Genomic DNA, 24,073 nt, shown 5'->3' with positions numbered 1-24,073 from the left:
TAAGGCACCCGCCTTTGTGTCCATGACATGTGGGCCCAACAGGTGGCTGGCCCACATGTCAGTGACCCAAAGGTAGTTTCCTTTAAGGCACCGAAGCAGCGTCCACCCCGACACGACCCTGGTCTGCCTGGTGCGCCTACATTTGAGAATGCAAACAAATCTTCTTTCATTTGCAAACGAATCTGTATGTATTACCATGCCCGTGTTTTCCTTGCAATAATTAGTCATTCGAAACGAGATACACCATCCGTTCACTTTTGTAAGTCGTTTCAGACAACTTAAAATGAACTGTTTTGCACATTGTCTGAAATGTCTTCAAGGTCTTATAAAAGTCAACAGAGGGAGTACTATAAATTAATTAATGAGGAGTTATTTGAAAAAAAATTGAAACGGTACCCACGCTAACGTGGATTAGAGTGTGTGTCACATAATTAGTTATTTGAATTAGAGTGTGTGTCACGTAGTTAGTTATTTGAATTAGAGTGTGTGTCACGTAGCTATCTCCAATTCTAACGTGGATTTCGCATTTCACTGTATCCATGCTACTTTTTTAATACAAATTCATATGTATATGATGAACACCATGGTAGTGAGAAAACTTTTGGATGGATTCAAACATATGACCTACAAAATAGCACAACAAACTGAGTCAATGTCAAATTTTCAAAACTTAGTATGGCACGAATTCGAAATAATTACATCGATATTACAATGTACACCGAATTGAAACATCGATATTAAGTCTCGTACTATGTACATTCAAATGTTGTTTTTAGCCCCCCCCGCACAAACGCTACATACTTCCTGTATCGGTCAATCTTCCTCTCCTAACCACCTTAGGAAGCTATCGGTTTCCAACACACGTTCATTGTTTCTCTCCATGTTTCGATCTCTAAGTCTCTCAACTACACAACCCCTTTTTCCACTCTGTTACCAAATGTATTTACCTCACACACCCACCATTGCACCCCATGCCGAGCTCTCTCTCTCCCCCCTCTCCCTCTCACCCTCTCGTGCTAAATACATGCATTGCCTATCTAGCCCCCCAACCTCTCGTGCGCACGCACGCACGTTGTATATCTAGGTCACTCCCTCGAGACTGTCTCACTCTTTCTTCCGCACGGCGGGCCACACTCGCTCAATCTCGCTCTCTTTATCTGAGTCTCGTTTAACCTCGTTTTCTTTCACACACAAATGATATATCTCCCTGTTCGGGCCTCGATCGACACACTCTATACTCTCTCACGCAGATTGTCTATCTAGGTCAGTCCATCCAAGCCGCCACCACTCTTTCGACCTCATGGTGGGCCACGCTCACTCAATCTCTCTCTCTCTCCGTATGTCTCGATTGACCTCGCTCTTTCTCGGACAAAAACGATATATCACCATGTTTGAGCCCAATTCGACCTATTCACATTGTATACTCTCTCACGCACATCGTCTATCTAGGTCACTCTCTCCAACCCGTCTCACTCTTTCGATCGCACGGCGACCCTATGTGATCGGTTGACCTTGCTTCCTCCCATGCACAAAATATATCTACACGTCTGTGACTGGATCATCTCTCAAGCCCTATCTTACAGCCCTCACCCTTGCCAAAAAGCTCAATCGGACAATATCTCTCCAGAGCATATATATTTGTTCAATGAATGTCGGACCACACTCACTTTGTCTCTCTATCTATATGTCTCTCGATTGACCTCGCTTTCTCACACCGTATCTTCCACGTGTTGAAGCTACTACCTCTCCATCCCTCACAAAGCCGGAGCTATTTACATTGCGAGGGGGACTCCAACTTTGGATTAATTTGTGTAGGCATTCATTCCGGTCGGTTTAGATTATATTTTCGTAGCATTCGGCCCACAACTACTCCAAACACCGTTGCAACCCACGCAACTCCCCTAGTTGATTTCCCTCTGGCTCGGTCATCGCTCTCTCGCACGTCCTTTCTTGCCTTCAACGTCGCACCATGGTATTATTGAAAAAACTATGTTGTTCTCTTTAATTATTATAAATAAGCTACAAAACTACACACCGATAGTCCACTTGGAATGGAACAAATTTCGACCCACAAATTAAAGTGCTACAAACTACACACCGAGGGGCCCACATGTCATGAAACAAATTTGGACCCATATACAAATTAAAAAATAAAGGACGAGGATCGAACATGCGACCGGGCCTTCAAGCCGCACGTCAATAGACAACATACGTAGAATAGCAATGTTTGTTGTACCCCCTTTGTTCACATAATGTTTTTATATTACCATAGCCTAATTAATGGATAAGATGTAATATTATTTTTAGTACTATTCGCCTTCACTTACTGGTGGGTTCCATGTGTGCTCTCTCTCTCCTCCCCTTCTGCGTTTAGACGCACGGGCAAACAGGAAGAACTCGTGGGCGATGTTGCCGTTGACCATATCTGGACGCGTTCACAAGTCACGACACCAGTTTCACGTACTAGCAGCACTAGTCAGTGTGTACGTGCAATGCACGTTAATTTGGAAGTATATTAAGTGCATGCGGATATTAACTACTAGGATATTATTTGCGTGTTGTCATGTGATTAGCACTATTTTTGGCATGAAATTAACTGCACGCTAAACGTGTTGAGCGCTCGACATTGAAGCAGTCTAGGTCGTTGGATGACAAGGAATACATGTGGCTTGATGACGTTTTATATTTAATTTGATACGGCTCTAGCAGAACATTCAATCGATCAAACCATACATTTCGTTCAGTCTGACTCCGACTTTAAATTATACGACAATCGATATAAAATAAACAGAAATGATAAACGTTCGGATTTTAAGCATGGCAATCCGAACGTTTTTCATGGCAAATTTAGATTACGTGGCGGCGGCGGGGGCGTCTCGTGGTGGGAAGCGGCTCCTCTGCCGTGCTCTGTGTGTCGTCGGGCCACTGACCGATGGCGACGGCGGCGTCTTGCGCCGTTGTTGGCGTACTCCTGGACGTTGGCCTAGCTTCAAGGAAGGCCAAAATGTTCTGGACTTCGGAGCGAGTCAACTGGCGGGAGGAGGCGACTGGCGTTGGTGCAAGGAAGCGGTCGACGGCGGCCATCCATGCCGCTGAGGGGGGCACTGGCACCCGCGAGGGGACATGCGCTGTCAACGGCGCGGCGGAGACATTTGTGTGCACGGGCACCGGCACGGGCGCGCACGTCAGTGCACGCGCAGGCGCATGCGCTGGCAGGTGCACGGGCACCGGCACGGGCGTGCGCGTCAGTGCACGCGCAGGCGCATGCGCTGACAGGTGCACGGGCGCGTGAAAGTCGGCGGGGACCTCGTGGAACCCAGTGGGATCAAGCTCGGCGACAATGTGCGGCTCCCAGCCCATCAATGCCACGGGGATGGCGCTGGTGCAGTCGGGGCGACGGGAGCCGGAACGGGAGCGGGGACAGGCGCGGCGTCTTCCCGCAAGGCCAGTTCAAGCTCGTCCCAAAGCGCCTTATGTTCTTGGGACTCCGGCTGGGTGTCTTCCTCAGGAAACTGGAACACTAAGGGCAGACCATCGTGATGCGGCATGGCGTACGTTTAGGTCAGGCTAGTTGGAGGTAGACGACAGGAGAATCGGAGAGGAAGAGAGAGGATTGTAGCGATACCGGGTAGTGCGGGGTTGATTTTAAACTGCGGCGCCGGCGACATTAAAAGTGGGAGCAGTTGGGACGACGGTGGGCGGCGGAGCCTGGTCAAAGGGCTCGCCTCCTGGTGAGCCTGCACAGCGGTCTGCTGGCACGCCTCCCTGACAGCCGGCGCAGCGGTCTGCTCGCACGCCTCCCATCGACTCACACGCTTGCTCGGACGGCACCTGCCGATGAGAAGCGGGGACTCGTGGCGGCACGTAAACGCCCACGGTTTTAATAGTGAAAGCGTTCGCCTTAACGTGACAGGTCTTTGTTCCAAAATACCTTGGCTCTTCATTTGTGCAACTTGTCCTAAGCAGCTTGTCTCAAATTGAAGAAAAAACTTACGAAGTAATATTTGTGCCATATCACGTGACCATGCTTAGTTTCAAGAATTTATGCTCACTTTTGGATTTTCTGAAATTTAAGATCCAGGATTCGAAACAATATCATAACCTGCATCATGCAATAAATTTTCAAGCCGTACATCTGTCCTGTTGTATTTCTTAAGAAAGGATTTGGTCAAACATTTTGCTTAGTTAGACTTCAGACAAGTTATATATGCAGAGTAAAAGGATAATCCCTCCATACCAGTGCATTGCCTGATATATTAACTCAAGTACTAGGCACGAACAAATGGGCTCAATTCTGTGCTCATCCTGGTGTAGTAGTAGTAGTACTAGGCAATGCAGTTGACGGGTGACCTTGATGAGCGGCGACCGAGGGAATTGAACCGTGCTCGGCACGGTTGGTAACGTTGTCTAGTTACTAAAGCATCCCTCCGTTGTTCATCGGTAGTCATTATGGACCGGGGACATGAGGGGAATTTCCTAGGGCTGGAATTCTGGCCGCCAGATATTTCGAGTTGAAACGCTGAGGCTCGACTGGTTGGGGTTGCCTAATGTGCGTACCACGCACGCCACCGAAGGACACGAGCCCGGTTTTTTTAGGATCAACACGAGCCAAGGTCTGGCTGGTACACCGTTGGGTCCTACCATTCGAGAATACGAAAGGAACCTTTTAAATTGTCGAACGAATCTATGTGTATTACAATACCCGTATTTTCCTTGCAAATACTAATCTCAACGTGGTAATTTATTTATGACGAGTTGTTGAATTAGAGTGAGTTTGTGATATAGTGATCTCAACGTGGATTTCACATTTCATGGTATCCCTAGTAAGTTTTCCAATGCAAATTCAAATTTAAAAGATGAACAATATGGAGGTGAGAAAACTTTGTATGTATCAAGCATATGACCACACACACACACACAGACACACACGCACGAACACAACAACAATCCAATAAGTATAGTGCATCTATTTTTCCAAACCATGCATGTATAACACGAATTCAAAAATACTCCTTCTATTCCTAAATATTAGTCTTTTAGAGAGTTCAACAAGTGACTACATACGGAGAAAAATGAGTGAATCTAGACTCTAAAATATGTCTATATACATCCGTATGTGCCAGTCCATTTGAAGCCTCTAAAAAGACTAATATCTAGGAATGAAGGGAGTAAAATGTAAGACATCCATGGTCCTCAGTTCAATATTTAAAATGAACATGAAACTGAAACATGAATATTAATTCTAGTACTACAGTACATGCAAATGTTGTGTTTAGGCGGAGCTATGATTGTCGGGGGTCAACCCCTCGACCTTAGATAAAATTGTGGAGCTCTGTTTAGGGTTGTTTAGATTATATTTGTCCCCACCCTCCCAACCACCGATTGGTTGTGCACCCCCACCCCTCCTCCCCGGGAGAATATCATGTGCCCCCATACCTTAGATGCTATATGCCGATACGAGTTGCTTGGAGCTTGTAGATCTGAGATATAGAAGCTCACATGATGTGTCTTAATATTTTTGCAGGAAACCTTGATGAGTTTGAGAATTGCACACAATTTGTACAAAAACTACTTAGATGCCCTTTGATCCCATATCCAACGACCTCGAAGCTCGTATCACTGTAGCATCTAAGATGAAGGAGGACATCATATTCTCCTGTATGTAAGAATATCATGTGCTACCACACCTTAGATGCTTTGGTGATACAAGCTCTTCGGCGGCGTTGGATTTGTGACCCAACACCTCCTCGGTGGTTCGAATGGTTTTTTGCAGAAAAGCCCCAAAAGAGTTCGGCCACTTCTTACAAGCACAAAGACTGCTCAGATGCCATTGGATCTCAGATCAAACGACCTCCAAGCTCGTATCACCGTAGCATCCAAGCTGCGATAGCACCTTAAGTTTTCTCGCATGGGAGAGTATGAGGTGCTCTCGCACCGTAGATTCTATGGTGATACGAGTTCACTGAGATCTAACGGCCCACAGTAGGAGGTTTGAATGTTTTTGCAATATATGGCTGATAGAGTTTGGGAAATGCGCAGAAAGTACAAGTACTACGCATGTGCCATCTGATCGCTGATCATACGACCTAGATGCTCATATCACCGTAGCGGGTAATTAAGCTACGGGGAGCACCTAATATGAGCACCAGGGAGCTGTTGGACCGAAGATGCAGCGGCACACACGAGGCCTGAATGTTTTATTTGCAAAAAAAACCTTTGGAGAGTTTGGAAATTGCGCATAATTACAAAGACTACTCCCAAGCCATTGGATCTCACTTCCAACGGTGTAAAAACTCGTATCACCATAGTATCTAAGCTACGGGGTGGATGTGATATTCTATGCCGCTGTCATTTTTGTTCGTAAACTTGCAAAATACGTGTAACTCGTGCCGTTACTTGTCTAACCGCGCAAAGTGTTTGTTCAAAAAAACCATCCTACACTGAAATATCGGAACAACACACGGGGGTCCCACTTGTCATTAATCAAATTTGGACCTAAAACTAACAAATCTGAAAGACGAGATTCAAACTGGCAACCTGGACTACAAAGCGTAAGTCGATAGCCTGAAAAAAATGAACGGTTGTTGGCTTTGTCCCATAACTTGATTTTATACAGTACTTGCGTTGAGTAGAGTAGAGGGAGTGCCTCGTCAACACGTGCATGACCGTTGTCTCACTTACAGGTGGGTCCCAGGTCTGCGATCTCAATCTCTCTTCTCTCCATCGTCTAACCTTTGCACGGGCACACACGAAGAGCGGCGCTAGCTTGCCGTGGTGTTATTACAACTAAAAAAAGCTTGGAAAATAGAAGAATCGCCTAGAACAAGAGACGTTGTGGCTGGTCGAGATGGAGCTAACCACATCTATCCTCCGTGCCACGTTTGCATGATGAACCTGTGTGGATAGTGGGGTGTTTTCGACCGACTGGCTGGGTCCCGAGGTCGAACCATAGGTACTACGTCTGATACAGTATATTTTTACACGCACATTTTTCCTCCGTGCCGAGACGTGGCACACCCTACCGCGCAGTTTCGGGGTCCTCCCGGGTGGCGCACGCATATATTCTTCCTGACGTGGGACGCCCTACCGCGTGATTTCTGGGTCCTCCTCGGTCGTAGCGCCGAAGCAAGTAAATGAGTCCTCAAATCACGAAAGACCACCTTTCCCGCCGAGTACATCAGTGAAGCAGGGTGGCTAGCTAGTTGGGCTAGTTCGACCGATTAGCTAGGCCGCCGCCACATTTGTTTTTTCACCCCTTTTTTATCTACTTGCCGGCAGGTAAATTTAAATATCCACCGCGGCGTTGCTCTGGTGTTTAGGTGCGGCAGGATTTTTAATTTTTTGATTGACGGGAGCAGGCGCGGTAGGATTTTTAATTTTTTGATTGACGGGAGCAGGCGCGGCAGCAATTAGTCATGATGACTCCGCCTGTAAAAACCCACTGCTCCCTGATGTGAGAAGTCGTCGACTGGTGTTTTACCGTGGTGAAAACCAAAAGATTCCCCGCTCCCTCCGCCTTCCCGTAGATTGCATTGGCTTTCAGCCGTTTCGCCCCCTTTCCTTCCTCTCCCCATTGCTTCTACCTGGTGCCATGGCGGCGCAGCAGATCACGGAGTCCGAGGTGAGGCGCCTGACACAGGAGCTCCATGCCAAGGATGCGGAGCTCATGGCCAAGGACGTGGAGCTCCGTGAGCTCAAGGAGGAGAGGAGTGCCATGCTCCTCCATTATGTGCGGGAGTTCACGGAGCTTCAAAAGCGGCAGGCGTCCACCACAAAGATGCTCGAGGCGTCGGCGGCGTTGTTGCAGAAAGCGGGAGATACGATAGGCCGTCAGGGGAGCCGGCTGGAGCGCGAGCGGGCCGATCGTGACGAGGTCCAGGATCGCCTCAGCCACTTGGTGAACCAAGTTGCCACGCACGTGTTGCGGCTGCGATGCCTACCGTCGTGCCAGCGCGACGATGCCGGCCGTCGGGCTAAACCCGTTCGACCACCCGATCAACTTCAACGAGCTGTGGCTTCCTGACCTGGTCTCCTTCTTCACCTATATCTCCGAGGATCTGAGCCGTCTCCGCGCGATGGTGGGGGCTGAGCTGGACAAGGAGGGGTTGCGGGCTGCCGCCGCCGTTACCGGGCGAATCCTTTCAGGGCTCCGTCACCGGAATCCATTCGTGCCATTGGACGCCGTCTTTGACGAGCTGGCTCCCGTCGACCGGGAGCGGGCTCTGCGGGCGGTTGCACCCTGCATCACCAACGTCATGCGCCTCGAGAAGCAGAGGGACTTCGGTGGTGTTTAGGCGCCCTCTGCATGGGCATGTCCATGTCTCGGCGCAACATGACCGTTGGATCAAACTCAGACGGTGCAGATCAGTCACTGTAGCACAAAGCGTGTGGGTGTGTTTGGTTGCATTCTCATCTCAATATAGTTGTTTCCTCTTCGTGTATTTTTTCAACCTACTAGTGTGGACTCATGCACCCTTCATGCACTCTGCCAAACACCCAAAAGTGGGTCGAGAAGGGAACTTTTGCTCCCATCCCGTGCACCCTTCATACACCCTGCCTAACACTATTCGTGCTTCATATGGTTCATGTTTCGTGGAGTACTGTAGCACCGTACTCTCCGTGCGCTATGGACCTAGTTCTGTTAACATTGATCTCACCGTTCATTCTCGACCGGACAGTCGAAAAAGCGGTACTATGTTACATATAGGAGTAGTTGACATGTGCACAACATCATTTGTTATCGTCATATCTTACTACACTAGCAACAAGATTGTGTAGTACTGACGTATGAACCACTGCACATGCCTAGTAGTAGGAGCACTGTGTATGTTCAAGTGGCTGCCGTGTTTCACACTCCTCCGTCGTAAGAGTGGAAACGTTTGCTGTAATCATTTTTTTCTTCAGAAAAACAGTGGACACGCTCTACCGTGCGGATCCTCCTCCAGCCATGCACTAAATTACTCACTTTCGCCGACGTGTGGGACAGCCAGCACCTGGGTCCACCAGCCATGCACTAAATTACTCCGTAGTAGAGTGATGGTAGACTACCCCGATCGAACCGCCGCAGTAATGCCCAATGAGCCGCCAAATCACAAAACCCCCTCCTTTCCAGCAGTAAGTTGGACGGACGAAGAAACCATCATGTCACTCTTCTCTCTCAGCTTCCTCTCTTGAAGAAAACCCCCACTCGCTTCATTTCTCCCTCATCTCGTTCCTCCTTTCACTCTTCTCTCTCAGCTTCCTCTCTTGGATGGACGCCGGAGCACCGGCCGACGTGATGTCTATGGCTCTGGCCAAAACCGTCGAGGCTCATGGTACGAAGAAGTGCAAGCACCCCGCCAAGACTACCGCAGACAAGCTCAAAGCCATCGCCCTGTCCAAGCCCCCCCTCCGGGATCCCTCATTAAGCAAGTCCAGGTAATGTCTCTTGTTGACGATCTTTTTCTCGATCTTGATCGTGTTTTTTCATCTAACACGCAGTACTAGTATTGGTAGTACAACTTTCTGGGTGATCTTGCATGTGATTTTAGTGTGCCAAATGACGGTTCTAAATTCCTCTTTTGACCAAAACATGCGAGAGGTTGACACTGATTTCTTATAGATTACTTTCAACTACTCCCTCTGTCCCAAATTTCTTGTCTTAGATTTGTCTAGATACGGATGTATCTAATACTAAAATGTGACTTGATACATCCGTATCTAGACAAATCTAAGACGGGACGGAGGGAGTACTTTATGAACATCAATGCTACCTTTTAAGAGGGTATATTTGCCTCAGTAACTTGTGTTATGGATATTGCATGTAATCCCTCTGCTCTCATGCCTTTGAAGACATGTTCTAGTGTCTTTGTTCACTCATTTCTGTGCATATATGTAATCATATATGGAGTATAATATCAAAAATTATCTTATATTTCTGAACGGAGGTAGTAATAAAATATGGTTTCTGTTTGAATTAGAACCAGGTCCGCGGTGGAGATGAAGTTCTCAAAGTCATGCCGTGTGAACTGGAAGACCTGATGATGAGTTCTACTGCTGAACTATCCGCTGCTGTGTCCTTGTCGCCACGTGTCCTGAACTAGTGTTTTCCTGTAGCATTGTTGTCAGGCGTGTTCTCGAGGCTGTACTTGACCACAACAATTTCCTAGCTGTGCCTTCGATTACGAAGGGTGTGGTTCTTGTAAAGCTTCCCAACAAATCTGATGCGGCCTGTCTTCATCATCATGTTTATGAGTGGAAAGACCACTCTGTTAGGTTCTCCAAGGTTGACAAGATGGTGATGGTGCATGTAGACATCTCACACGAAGTCCATGGCCTAGTCAGTTATGCGGGGTTCATCCCGTAGGTCGGTGGCAGGAAATAGTCTGCAGAGTTTAGTTAGTGCAACTTTGCTTGTCTGTAGTAAGTACTATTGTTCAGTACTTGATTTGTGTTTGTGAACCCTGTATTGTTTATTAGTACTGCCGCTTTTGGTGTGTGAAAGGTCTATGTTAATGTCTATGTTAATGTCTGTCCACTCAATTCAGTCTGTATATTTTGAAGTATCCAGATCATATTTTTTGTGAGGACGGTTTATCAATTATGGTTACACTCCAATATCTGTATGCATTGCAGGGTTTATCTTACCCACCAGGATTTCCAGTCCCATGGATGTTCGGTCCATACGATTTGTCACGACCTTTGGACTGTCCTGCTTGTGGGAGTAGGCGGGGCCCCTGCATGCCACACGTAGTTGGACGATCAATCTTCTGTTTAGTACTTCAACATAGTGATTTCCTGGTAAGGATTCACTCGTGTCACATCAAGTAAATCTTATTGATTTACTGTCTAAATCTTATTGATTTAATGTCATGTTTTCTTTCTTTTCCTGCAATTTTACGATGCAGGTTTTGCCATGTGACATTCATCACAGAATAAACCGTTTGGTTTGCTCTACGATGGCTATTTTTGCAGGTTTCAATTCTTATGTCGTGTCAGTAACGAAGGCACTGTCCATCACTTATGTTACTGGAAAAAATTGGATCAGTCTGTTGTCTGAGTACAAGCTGAATCCCTATGATGAACTGTAGTTTGGTTTAAGAAAAACGCCACAATTAGTCCTTCTCGCGTTTAAAAGAAATGAAGAAAAAAATTGGATCGCGGTCACGGATCCTAGTCAAGTTAGAAAGCTGATCATAGCAGACCAGACACGATCGCCGCTGTCTCGCACAGATCGAGCACCGGCAGTTGCTCTAGCACTGACAGCGGCAGCAGCTCAGTCTGATCCAGCTGAGGATTGGGCACCGACCACGTCAGCGGATCAGTCTGATCTACCGGAGGATCGGGCATCGACACCGGCACCTGCTCCGACACTGGCACCAGCTCTACAAGGAGCACCATCTCTGGCAGCAGCAGCGGCTTCGGCACCTGCGCCAACACTTGCACTTGCATCTGCTCCGGCCCGTGCAGTTGCACCGGCAACAGACTGGGCTGCAGTTCGCACTTCATATACCAAAGTCCTTACAAAAACCGACATGTCCACCTTCTTGGTAAGCATTGGCCGCCCAAGTGCTTCGTTCTTTTTTCTTTCCATGTTGTTTCACATGATTCACTGTGTTGATCTAACTGTTTGGGTATGTCTTCTTGTTTGCAAACAGAGAATTCCTAGAGCAACCAGGGAGTCGTTCAACAATCTGGGCGACCGCGGCCAAGGTTCTCTTACCATGCGCAGCCTTGGTGTGAATGAACCTGCTCAATATACCGTAAGTACAAAGGATGGTCGCATGATGATTGATGCTAAAGGATGGTCAAGGTTCAAATCTAAATCATATCTTGCGGTAGGGGATGATGTCAAAATCGAACTTTCTCGGCAAGGAGAGCTGGTCCAAATCAACTTTGAAATTCTTCAGTAGCAGCACACAACTGCCGAACTGATCTATCCTCCGAGAGATTTTGATGTAATAATCTGGCATGGTGAAACAAGTGTCCTATGTGTATAAGTAGTACGACAGTATTATTTATCACATGGTATATCGTTGATAGAATTGCAACTCTGATTGCTGGTTAGGAACTATCGTTCGATTTCATTCCAACAGCTGGCGTGCTTTATTCAATTTTGTGTATTCGCCTTGCGACAGCATCTAAAACCAGTGCCGTACCGATCGCTTGCAATATGAAAAGCGCTGAGGTAGAACACATGGGCTCCCAAACATGCAGGGTCGACCTGCGGCCCAAAGTCCAGAACCGTGAGCCTATCTGAGTATTATATTCTCAGCTGAACTCCCATAAAAAAAGCTGAACCCCCATAATGCCCGTGCGTTGCAGAGGGAGTATATTTCTCGGCAAGGTGATCCTGTGATATAAAAGATTTGTATATTTCTTTACAGAGGGAGTATATCTCTGTCAAAATATATATTTATGTGCCTCCTTATTACGCGGAAAATAATTATTCCTCCACCTGAGAGCAGGGACCCACCGGACGGGCCACCAGTATTTCGCGAAAAAAAAATTCCCCCTGACTGCTGGGACCCACTGGACGGGCCACCGTATTTCGCGAAAAAAACGTTCCCCCCGCTGTCAGCTCGGACCCACCGGAAGTGCCTCCTTATTACGCACAAAAAAATGAATACCCCCTGCTAGCTGGGACCCACCTTGGTGGGAGGCTGACTTGTGGGCCTACTAAGTTGACTGGGACGGTGGCCTTTGTCAACTTTAATTAATATATGAACGATTCTAGCTCCAGTGACCGTACGATGTCCATCCAACGACCGTAGTGCTTCTTCAACCTCTGGTCTTCTTGCTCCAGCTGCCCAAAGTAGCGCCGGTCGTGCCGCCTGCTCCTGCCGCCCGTGGCCGGCTGTGATGCCGCGGAGGCCTCACCGCCCCCTACTACTCCCACCGCTTGCCAGGCCATCCCTCTACGCACCCACACCCCCTATTATTCTGCGGCGACGGCAGCCTCACACCGCAGCCGAACGAGTGAACCCTCATACTCCTCTATGCGTGGGCATCCACTGCCGCATCTTCCCCGGCTCCGCGTCGTCCCCTTCCTAGGCCTCGCCGTCGTCCACCGCCCTGGTGCTCTCGGCGCGGCGTGGTCAACGTGGTCAAGGAATGGCTTCCATCGGACGTGAACTGTACGTGGAGAGGCTGACAGCTGGGTCCACGGCTGCAGCAAGGAAGTGCCTCCTTATTACGTGCAAAATAATTATTCCTCCACCTGACAGCGGGGACCCATCGGATGGGCCACCGTATTTCGCGAAAAAAACGTTTCCCCCTGACTGCTAGGACCCACCAGCTACATCTTCGCACGCAAGGAAGTGCATCAAAAAAAATGATTCGCCCCCCTGACTGCTGGGACCCTCCAGCTACGTCTTCGCACGCAAGGAAGTGCATCCGAAAAAAACGATTCGCCCCCCTGACTGCTGGGACCCACCAGCTACATCTTCGCACGCAAGGAAGTGCATCCGGGCAAAAAAAAACAAAATGATTCCCCCCGGACTGCTGGGACCCAGCAGCTACACCTTCGCACGCAAGGAAGTGCGTCCGGGCAAAACAAAAAACAAAACGATTCGCCCCCCTGATTGCTGGGACCCACCAGCTACATCTTCACAGGCAAGGAAGTGCCTGACAGTCGGGACCCACCTGGTCGAAGCGTACGTAGCGTTGTCATTCTGGTCGCGAACGTGTACGTACATATATACTGGTCGATGTAGAGGCGCACACGTGTCGTAGTAGAGGCGCGTACGTGTCGTAGTAGAGGCGCGCACGTAGCATGTACACATACTTACAGCGGCCAGGGTGCAAGAAAGAAAATACGGCCACGTACGTACATACGGGCAGGGTCTCGAACGCCTACTCGCCCATACGTACGGCCAGGGCTCGTGTACATGGCTGGGTCGGAACGGAGAAACAGCGTCGTCATCGTGTTCATGGGGAGGCAACGGAATGCGTCGTGTTCATGGGGAGGCAACGGAATGCGTCGTGTTCATCGGGAGGCAACAGAACGCGTGGGAGCCAACCGGCTGGGTCGGAACGGAATGCGTGGTCGTGTTCATCGGGAGGGCTTGGACGAGACAGGTGATGGAAACGAGGCCTGGCGTACCGCAAAACGGAGGAAACGGCCTTGTGTTCGACCGGCCATGTTTGAAACGGGATCCTGTTCATCGGGAGGGGTCTGGCGTACCGCAAAACGGAGGAAACGGACCTCCTACGGTCGAAACGAGGGTCCTGTTGATCGGGAGGGGTGTGGCGTACCGCAAAACGGAGGAAACGGACTTGTGTTGGAGCGCTACGGTCGAAACAGGGGTTCTGTTGATCGGGAGGGGTGTGGCGTACTGCAAAACGGGACTCCACGGGATACTGTTCATCTCCACCGTCGACCTCCTCCAGCCTCCACGGGCTACCGTCGACCTCCTCCAGCCTCCACGGGCTACCGTCGACCTCCTCCAGCCTCCACGGGCTCCTGTTCATCCAGCCTCCACCGCGCGCTACTCCACCGGCTACTGTTCAACCACCCCTCCATGGGCACCCCTCCACCATCTACTATTCATCCAGCCCTCCACACCACGGGGTCCTGTTCAACCACCCCTCCACGGGCACCCCTCCACCGTCTACTGTTCATCCAGCCCTCCACACCATGGGGTCCTGTTCATCCAGAGGCAACGCCACCGCTCACTATTCATCCAAACCCCCCCGCAACGCTCACTGTTCATCCAATCGATCGGCTTCAGTTAGCAGCAGTAGCGAAGGAATCGCTCGATCGGGTTCAGTTAATAGCCATCGATCGATCGCTCGGGTTCAGTAACGCGTAGCCTGCGGTGCAATCGCTCGGGTTCAATTAGAGCCCAACGCCTCGCTCGGGTTTAGTTAGAGCCAACGCCTTGCACACACGCGCGTACGTGTACGAGAGAAACGCACATCGCTCGGCCCCCGACCTCCCACCGTAACCGGGAACTCCCCGAAATTTTCCTCCCCCTTGCTTCTACCATGGTTTTTTCTGTCATGGACGACCAAAGAATGTCATGCAGCTGCGTCTCCGGCCCGCCCAGGACGAAAAGCCCATTTTCTGTCATGATTTTTTGTCATACAAGTAGGAGCCCACCACATCTATGATGATCCCGGGTTTTGTCACAATTATCGTCATAGAAGTGTCATATGTATGACAGAATTTTTTTTCGTTCGGCCCAAAATGTCACGGATGTGTCTTTTTTTTGTAGTGTGTGATGGTCCCCAAACAAAGGGTGCATTCTTCTTGCTCAAAGCATGTAAAGGTGAAGCAATGGTGCTAAAATCCTTCACAAATCTACGGTAGAAACCGGCTAGACCAAGAAAACTACACACTTGTTGCAAATTGGTTGGTTGGGGCCAAGTTTTAATAGCATTGATCTTAGATTCATCAACATGAACACCCTTAGAAGATACTACGAAACCCAAGAAAACATGCTTATCAACACCAAAGAGGCATTTTTCCATATTAGCATAAAGTTGCTCTTTTTGAAGAGTTTGTAGCACGGTGCGAAGGTGGGTGACATGCTCTTTGAGAGATTTGCTAAACACAAGGATATCATCGAAGGAGAGAACAATAAATTCACCAATGTAAGGGCGCAACACATAATGCATAAGACGCATGAAAGTACCGGGTGCTTCCGATAAACCCATAGGCATGATTAACCACTCATACAAACCAAATTTTGTTTTGAAAGCGGTTTTCCATTCATCACCCTCTTGTATGTGTATTTGATAGTAACCACTTTTAAGATCAATTTTTGAAAAGATAGTGGCACCGCTAAGTTCATCAAGCATACCATCAAGGCGTGGAACGGGGTACCTATAGCGAACGGTGATAACATTGATGGGTCTACAATCGGAACACATGCGAAAACTACCGTCTCTTTTTGGCACAAGAATGACCGGTACGGCACAAGGACTCAAACTTTTGCGCACATGTCCTTGGTCTATGAGATGCTTTACTTGCATTTGTATTTCTTTGGTTTCTTCGGGGTTGACACGGTAGGGAGCCTTGTTTGGAAGTGGCGCTCCGGGAATGAGGTCGATTCGGTGCTCAATGCCTCGTAGTGGAGGTAGACCCGGAGGTAGCTCATCGGGGAAAACATCTTGGAATTCCTGCAATAAAGAAGATAACACTAGAGGAAGATTGTGAGAGGTGTTAGCTTTTGGTGCCTCGTCCTTGCACAATAGGACATAGTGTAGGACACTTGATGGGTTCTCACACACTTCTCTCATATCACGTTTGGTGGCAAAGAGAACTAAGTTTTTCTTATCCCTCATCGTGGAGGCACTCAATTTGGGCTTGTGGCGCTCACTCTCTTTTTGGTGGTTCGCTCTCTCACTATTCTCTCCACGATGGGTGTTTTGCTTGTCGGCGAGCAATTGGCTTGGAGACATAGGTCGTAGCACAAACTCCTTCCCTTTCATCTTGAAGCTATAGTGGTTTGTACGACCATTGTGGATGACACCTCGATCAAATTGTGAAGACATTAAAGACAATGGTGGTTCATGAAGACATTTATGATGAAGATTATGACATGTGAAGACATTCACTTGAAGACTATGGAGTGCAAAGACATAGTTGTTTCGTAGTCTTCTTTGCTTCTTTATTGAGTCATAGGAACCACCGTACTGTTAAGTGGGGTCCAAGTGAACAAAGTCAGAATGACTGATGTGATGCTCAACCAAAATCCTATGTCTTCGAGGAAGACAATGAGAGCAAATCTTATCCAGAGCTGGATGAGTCAGCTTTGCTTGTAGCCCAAGTCAAGTTGTCGCGTGTGTTTCAAATCCGACCGTTGGACACGTGTCAGTTCCTTAGTGACCCAGGGTCATTTCGGACATATCATGTTGGGTTGCCTCCTGGCTATAAATAGCCCACCCCCTACACCATAAATTTGTGGCTGCTCAGAGTTAGTGCACGACTTTTGTCGTTTGAGAGCAACCCACCTCCGAAGCCTTTGAGAGAGATCCTTGCGAGGACAAAGCCCAAAACCGCCAGAGCCAAAGAGTGTTAGGCATCACTGAAGTCTTTCTGTCCGCGTGACCTGAAGACTTGTTACACTTGAGGACTGTGAATCCTCCAGCCGGTTAGGCGTCGCGTTCTGAGCATCCAAGAGTCATTGTGTATCGCTGGTGAACGAAGTCTGTGAAGGTTCGGAAGTCTACCTTGAAGACTTACGAGAGTGATTGGGCGAGGACTGGGTGTCCTTAGCTCAAGGGGAATAAGGTGAAGACGCGGTCTTCTGAGTTGAATCTCAGCCTCCCTAACCTGACGTACAGTTGTCACAGCAACTGGAACTGGTCCAACAAATCCTTGTCCTCTCCAAGAGATTGGTTCTATCTTCTCCCTCTCTTTACTTACAGTTTGTCTTCGGGAAGTCTTTGCATGTTTGCATTATCTGTTTGACTTCACAGTGTGACTACTTGTTCTAATTGGCTTCATACTATCTTCCATCCTGATCCATACTGCCTAGCTGCTAATAGTCTTCGTGCTTTCACTTCATTGAATACTGGTCTATGGCTTGCCTAGTGTAGTCTACCTTCGCTGCATGTTAATAGGTACATTTCTACCGTTTGTCTTCAAAACTTCCATGTTTTGAAGACTTTCATAAAAATCGCCTATTCACCCCCCTCTAGTCGATAACTAGCACTTTCAATTGGTATCAGAGCAAGGTACTCCCTTGTTCTGTGTGATTCGGTTTAACCACCTGGAGTTTTAGATATGTCAACTGCAGGGATAATCAAAGTCTCCGCTGTGTGCACTGTCTTCGATGGCACTGATTACCCCTACTGGAAGAATAAGATGCGCATGCATCTTGAAGCCATTGATGTTGATCTATGGTATGTCGTCAAGAATGGCGTTCCCAAGACTGGTGAAGGTGTCACCCCTGCTGATGTCAAGAAGTTCGTTCAACTAGATTCTACTGCCAAGAACATCATCTGTGGTCATCTGACCAAAGGATAGTATGGCCGTGTGAGTGCTCTGGAAACGTCGAAGCTAGTCTGGGACTGGCTCTCCAAGGTCAACGAAGGCGTCTCAACCTAGAGAGGTCAAAGGATCAGTGTTCTTCGCAACCTCTTCAACCGCTTCAAGAGGAACGATAATGAGAATGTCCAGCTCACGTTTGATCGCCTCACTGACATCACAAATGAGCTTCATGCTCTCGGCGCCACTGAGATCACCAAGCATGAAATCGTCAAGACACTCCTGAGATCACTTGACAGCTCGTTTGACACCCTAGCCCTGATGATTCAAGAACGCCCTGACTTCAAGACACTCGATCCGTCTGACATACTTGAGAGGCTCAACACACATGAGTTTTAGTTATCTGAGAAAAGAGATATCTATGGTCCCAACTATGGCCGAACTCGCGCTTTGAAGGCGAAGGCTGTTTCCTCATCTGAAGAAGAATCTGACTGCAGTTCCGGTGATCCTGAAGACATTGGAAAGGAGCTTGCTATGCTTGTGAAGAAGTTCCAGAAATTCACAAAGAAGAAAGGCTTCAGAAAGTCTTCATGATCCAGCTCAAGAAATGATGAAGCTTCTACTCATGACCACAAGAAGAGAACATGCCACAAGTGCAAGAAACCTGGTCACTACATCTCTGCGTGTCCGCAGTGGGACAATGAAAACAACAACAAGAAGAAGAGCAAGGAATATGATTCTGATGATAAGAAGAAGAAGAAATCCTCAAAGTCTTCTTCCAAGTCTTCATCCAAGTCTTCATCATACAAGAAGAGCTCATCTGGAAAGGCTCGTGCTTTTGTTGGCAAGGAGATGGATTCAGAGGAGGAGTCTGCTTCAGAGGAGGCGGAGGTGGAGTCTGAGGAGGAGTCCGACTCTGGTGTTGCAAGTTTGGCTCTAGCCACAGCCTACGTTGCCAAGTCCATCTTCAACACTGAAGACAATGGCTCCGTCACCAACGATGATGCTAATGACAAGGACGACTCCGCTCCCACCTACTGCTTCATGGCATGTGGTGCGAAGGTAAACTCACGCGATGCTTACTTTCAAACATCAAGTGAAGATGACTCTGATTGTGAATCCAAACCCAGCTACAAAACTCTTGCTAAAATTGCAACTGAACAACAGAAAGCTATGGAACATATTCAAAAACTGTTAGACAAAAGCGTTGACCTGTTGGACGCGGAAATGACCCATTCTTAGTCCTTAATTGAAGACATAAAAAATCTTCATGTTAAGTATGAGGAACTTGAAAGTCGTCATGAAATGCTCTCAACAACTCATGAAAAGCTTTCCTATGATTATCTTCAAAGGAATCAAGAACTTGAGAAATTGAGAGCAGTTCATGAAGATCTTCAAAAAGAAAACGAGTCACTTCGCGCTCAACAGATCAGTTCCGCTCAAGAAGAATTTGAACCACCATGTCTAAAATGCCTTGAGCGTGATAACGCTACTTCTGTTGCTGAATGTTCTACTGCTGCTACTGGTGCAATATCTTCAACTGTTGATGTGGTAACTAACCCCTCTGCTGAGGATGCCACTACTATTGCTGATGAAAATGCTAGGTTGAAGACATTGCTTGAGACAGGGATGTACAAAAATCTCAAAGGGCATCAGACACTGTGCGATGTCCTCAAAAAGCAGATTCTGAACCGAAACCCTAGGAAAGAGGGTGTTGGGTTCGAGAGGAAAATGAATGTTGATGGTTCCTACTGGAAGCCTGAGCAGTACCCCAAAACCACATGGGTTGCTGCAAAGGGACCTTCAGTGGATCCATCCACCTTATCTGGCTTCACTTGTGCTAACCCTATTATCATTGATGAATCCTTTGATGCAAACTATAAACTGTTTGAGAATCAGAATGGTGAAGTGTTTGCCAGGTATATTGGTACTAACTGCAGGAATGGACCACCTATGAAGAAGATCTGGGTGCCCAAAAGGTGTCTTGAGAATCTTCCTGTGAATGTCATCATGACACCACAAGGGAAGAAGACAAACCCCAGACCAAAGGCTTCATATGGCACAAAGGCTTCATACAGATAGAGGACTCACCTGAGTCACCCTAACGGCAATGTTTTGCAGGGAAATCATACTCAGACTTATGAATATGAGCGTGTATCATCAAACCGCTATGTTCATAAGACTAAGAACTACTCTGCTTATTCATATGAGTACTATTCACCTCCTGCAAGGCTATTTGCTAGGGCTCCAAAGCCGAAGTTCACAGATGCTGCACTTAGACTCATTGCTTCGAAGCCACCCCTGAAAATGTGGGTGGTTAAGAAATCTTAACTCTCTTTTGCAGGGAAAGGTCTCCAGCCGTAAATCAAAGGCGTCCGATGCTATAGCTGGGGACCTAAAACATCTTGTGGGGCACAAGATAAAATGCCCAAATGGTCTCACTATGTATTTTGTTCCTGAATCGCTTGCCAATCATTCTATCTGTCCTAACCTTGATCTGAGCTTTGATAATCCTCTTGTGCGTCAAATGTTTATGCTTCACAATATTCTTGGTGAAGCCTATCCCCCTAACTGTACTGTAGGTTATGACACCTCATGCTTCAGAATGGATTATGGACAGCGGATGCACTGATCATATGACTGGCGATCAAAGTCTTCTCATGGACTCAACCTTACGTCCATCTGACAAGAGTCACATCACATTTGCTGACACTCGTAAAAGTAAGGTATTGGGTCTAGGTAGAGTTGCAATCTCAAAGGATCAGCACATGGATAAAGTGATGCTTGTTGAATCCCTTGGTTTCAACTTAATGTCTGTCTCAATGCTTTGTGACTTGAACATGATTGTGATATTTGGAAAATATCATTGCCTTGTACTAATGGAATCTGACAAGTCTCTAGTCTTTGAAGGTTATCGGAAAGATGATTTGTACATGGTAGATTTCTCAGTAGGACCACAACTTGCCGTATGTCTTCTAGCAAAATCTTCAGAGTGCTGGCTCTGGCATCGGAGGCTGGGGCATGCTGGCATGAGGAACCTGTACACTCTCGCGAAGAAGAAACACATTGTAGGCATCGAGGGTGTCAAGTTCAAGAAAGATCATCTATGCGGAGCCTGCGAAGCTGGAAAGATGACTAGGGCCAAGCATCCCTCGAAGACAATCATGACGACATCTCAACCCATCGAGCTGCTACACATGGACTTATTTGGCCCTATTCACTACTCTACTCTCACTACTACTGCTTGTCTATGGCTTCGTCATAGTTGATGATTATTCAAGATATACATGGGTGCATATAATCCTTTACAAGAATGAAGTGCAGGATGTCTTCAGACGCTTCACAAATCGTGCCATGACGAACTATGGCATCAAGATCAAGCACATCAGGAGTGACAACGGCACAGAGTTCAAGAACACAGGCCTCGACACTTATCTTGATATGCTGGGAATCACTCATGAGTTCTCCGCTCCGTACACACCTCAGCAGAATGGCATCGTGGAGCGCAAGAACAAAACACTCATTGAGATGGCTCGGACGATGCTTGATGAATACAAGACTCCAAGAAAGTTCTAGCCCGAAGCCATTGATACCGCATGCCATGTCATTAACCGTGTTTATTTTCACAAGCTTCTGAAGAAGACATCCTATGAACTCCTAACTGAGAGCACCTGCCAAATGTGCTAGATGAAGTTCCTCCTGGTGAATCCATCAAGCTCATGGGTACTGGAGAGATCATACCTTCTGAGGCACAGCCTGAAGAGGAACTTATCATTTCTGCACGTAATCAACCTGAAGACAATGCTCAGCCTGTAGACAACGCTCGAAATGAAGAAAATGATCAGCAAGAGCAAAATCTTCGTCCAGTTCATCCTCGTGTTGCAAATGAAGTACAGATTGAGAAGATAATTGATAGCATCAATGCACCAGGTCCACTCACTCGTTCAAGAGCAACACAGCTAGCAAATTTCTGTGGGCACTTTGCATTTGTCTCAATACCAGAACCCAAGAAAGTTGCTGAAGCCTTCATGGAACCTGAATGGATTCAAGCTATGCAAGAAGAGCTTCAACAATTCAAGCTGAACAATGTGTGGGAACTAGTCAAGCGTCCTGATCCTCGTAAGCACAATATCATTGGCACCAAATGGATATATCGCAACAAGCAAGATGAGCATGGTCAAGTTGTCAGAAACAAGGCTCGTCTCGTAGCTCAAGGATACACTCAAGTTGAAGGGATTGACTTCAACGAAACATTTGCTCCTGTGGCTAGGCTTGAAGCCATTCGCATACTGCTAGCCTACGCAAATCATCACAACATCCTTCTGTATCAAATGGATGTGAAGAGTGCCTTTATCAATGGCAAGATTGAAGAAGAAGTGTATGTTGCACAACCACCTGGCTTTGAAGATCCAAAATATCCTGATATGGTATACAAGCTTAACAAGGCAGTGTATGGCCTCAAACAATCCCCTCGCGCTTGGTATGACACACTCAAAGACTTCCTTAAGAGCAAAGGCTTCAAACCTGGTTCCCTGGATCCCACTCTCTTCACGAAGACATATGATGGTGAACTGTTTGTGTGCCAAATCTATGTGGATGACATTATCTTCGGCTGCACTAACCAGAAATACAGTGATGAGTTTGGACACATGATGCAAGAGCAATATTAGATGTCCATGATGGGTGAGCTGAAGTTCTTCCTTGGTCTTCAAATCCGTCAGCAAAGCAACGTCATCTTCATATCTCAAGAGAAATATCTCAAAGACTGCCTGAAGAAGTTTGGAATGCAAGACTGCAAAGGTTACACGACGCCAATGCCAACCAAAAGTCATCTGGGTCCTGACGCCAATGGTAAAGAGTTCGATCAAAAGGTATACCGCTCCATGATTGGTTCTTTGCTTTATTTATGTGCATCTAGGCCAGATATCATGCTTAGTGTTTGCATATGTGCCCGATTCCAAGCGGCACCGAAGGAATCGCATCACTTAGCTATGAAGCGAATTCTTCGATATTTGGCTTACACCCCAACACTGGGATTATGGTATCCAAAGGGCTCAGAGTTTGATCTAGTTGGATTCTCGGATGCTGATTATGCTGGTGACAAGGTGGATCGCAAGTCTACATCAGGCACATGTCACTTTCTGAGACGATCACTTGTCTGTTGGTCTTCAAAGAAGCAGAACTGTGTATCGCTCTCCACTGCTGAATCTGAATACATTGCTGCTGGATCTTGCTGCGCTCAGCTTCTATGGATGAAGCAAACTCTGAAGGACTATGGCATCCATCTGAAGCAAGTACCACTCTACTGCGATAATGAAAGCGCCATCAAGATCGCCAACAACCCAGCTCAGCACTCGAAGACAAAGCACATTGAAATTCGTCATCACTTTCTCAGAGATCATGTCATGAAGGAAGATATTGATATCATTCACGTCAACACTGAAGAGCAATTGGCAGATATCTTCACAAAGCCCTTGGATGAGAAAAGGTTTTGCAAGTTGCGGTGTGAGCTAAATATCTTGGAATCCTCGAATGTCCTGTGATTAGGCACACATCCTAACACTTATGCATGTTGATGACTTAGATGTGCAACACACGAAGTAATGTATATCTTCAATCAATGAAGACTTACACAGTGAGTGTGAATACATTAATGCAAAATTTGACTTCGGAGCGCCATGATAATTGTGCGCCGTGTCTGGGTCTAATACTTCCTATACGATGGGTAACGCCACCACCAAACTTTTGTTTGGAGTGTTTTCTCTTGGCGTTGCATTTGCTAAGTCTTCACATTTGATTTATCTTCAACATTGATTTGTCTACATGTTGATCTTCACTTTGTTGATTTAGTCTTACTCAGATATATACGTATATTTGTGTTATGTCCTCTACAACATTCACTTATGGCTATGTCTTCTTGTTTGAATCTTTTAGACTAAGTGAATGTGATCGGACCCTAACCTCTTCTATGCTTCTACCTCAAACTCTATCTATCCAAATCATATGCATTCTATTGAAACTGTCGAATGTCTTCTCCATGTCCTTGTCAACAGAAGATACAGAGACAAACATTGAATCTGTTTTAAATGCTCAATCCTTATTGCCTGAAACCCGGAGAAGCCGGAATGACCACCCGATAGTCCAGGCGTGCGTGGG

Source organism: Aegilops tauschii, chromosome 1 (assembly GCF_002575655.3).
Source record: "Aegilops tauschii subsp. strangulata cultivar AL8/78 chromosome 1, Aet v6.0, whole genome shotgun sequence".
Lineage (NCBI taxonomy): Eukaryota > Viridiplantae > Streptophyta > Magnoliopsida > Poales > Poaceae > Aegilops > Aegilops tauschii.
The sequence above is the reverse complement of the archived record's forward strand: the minus strand, read 5'-3'. Positions refer to the sequence as shown.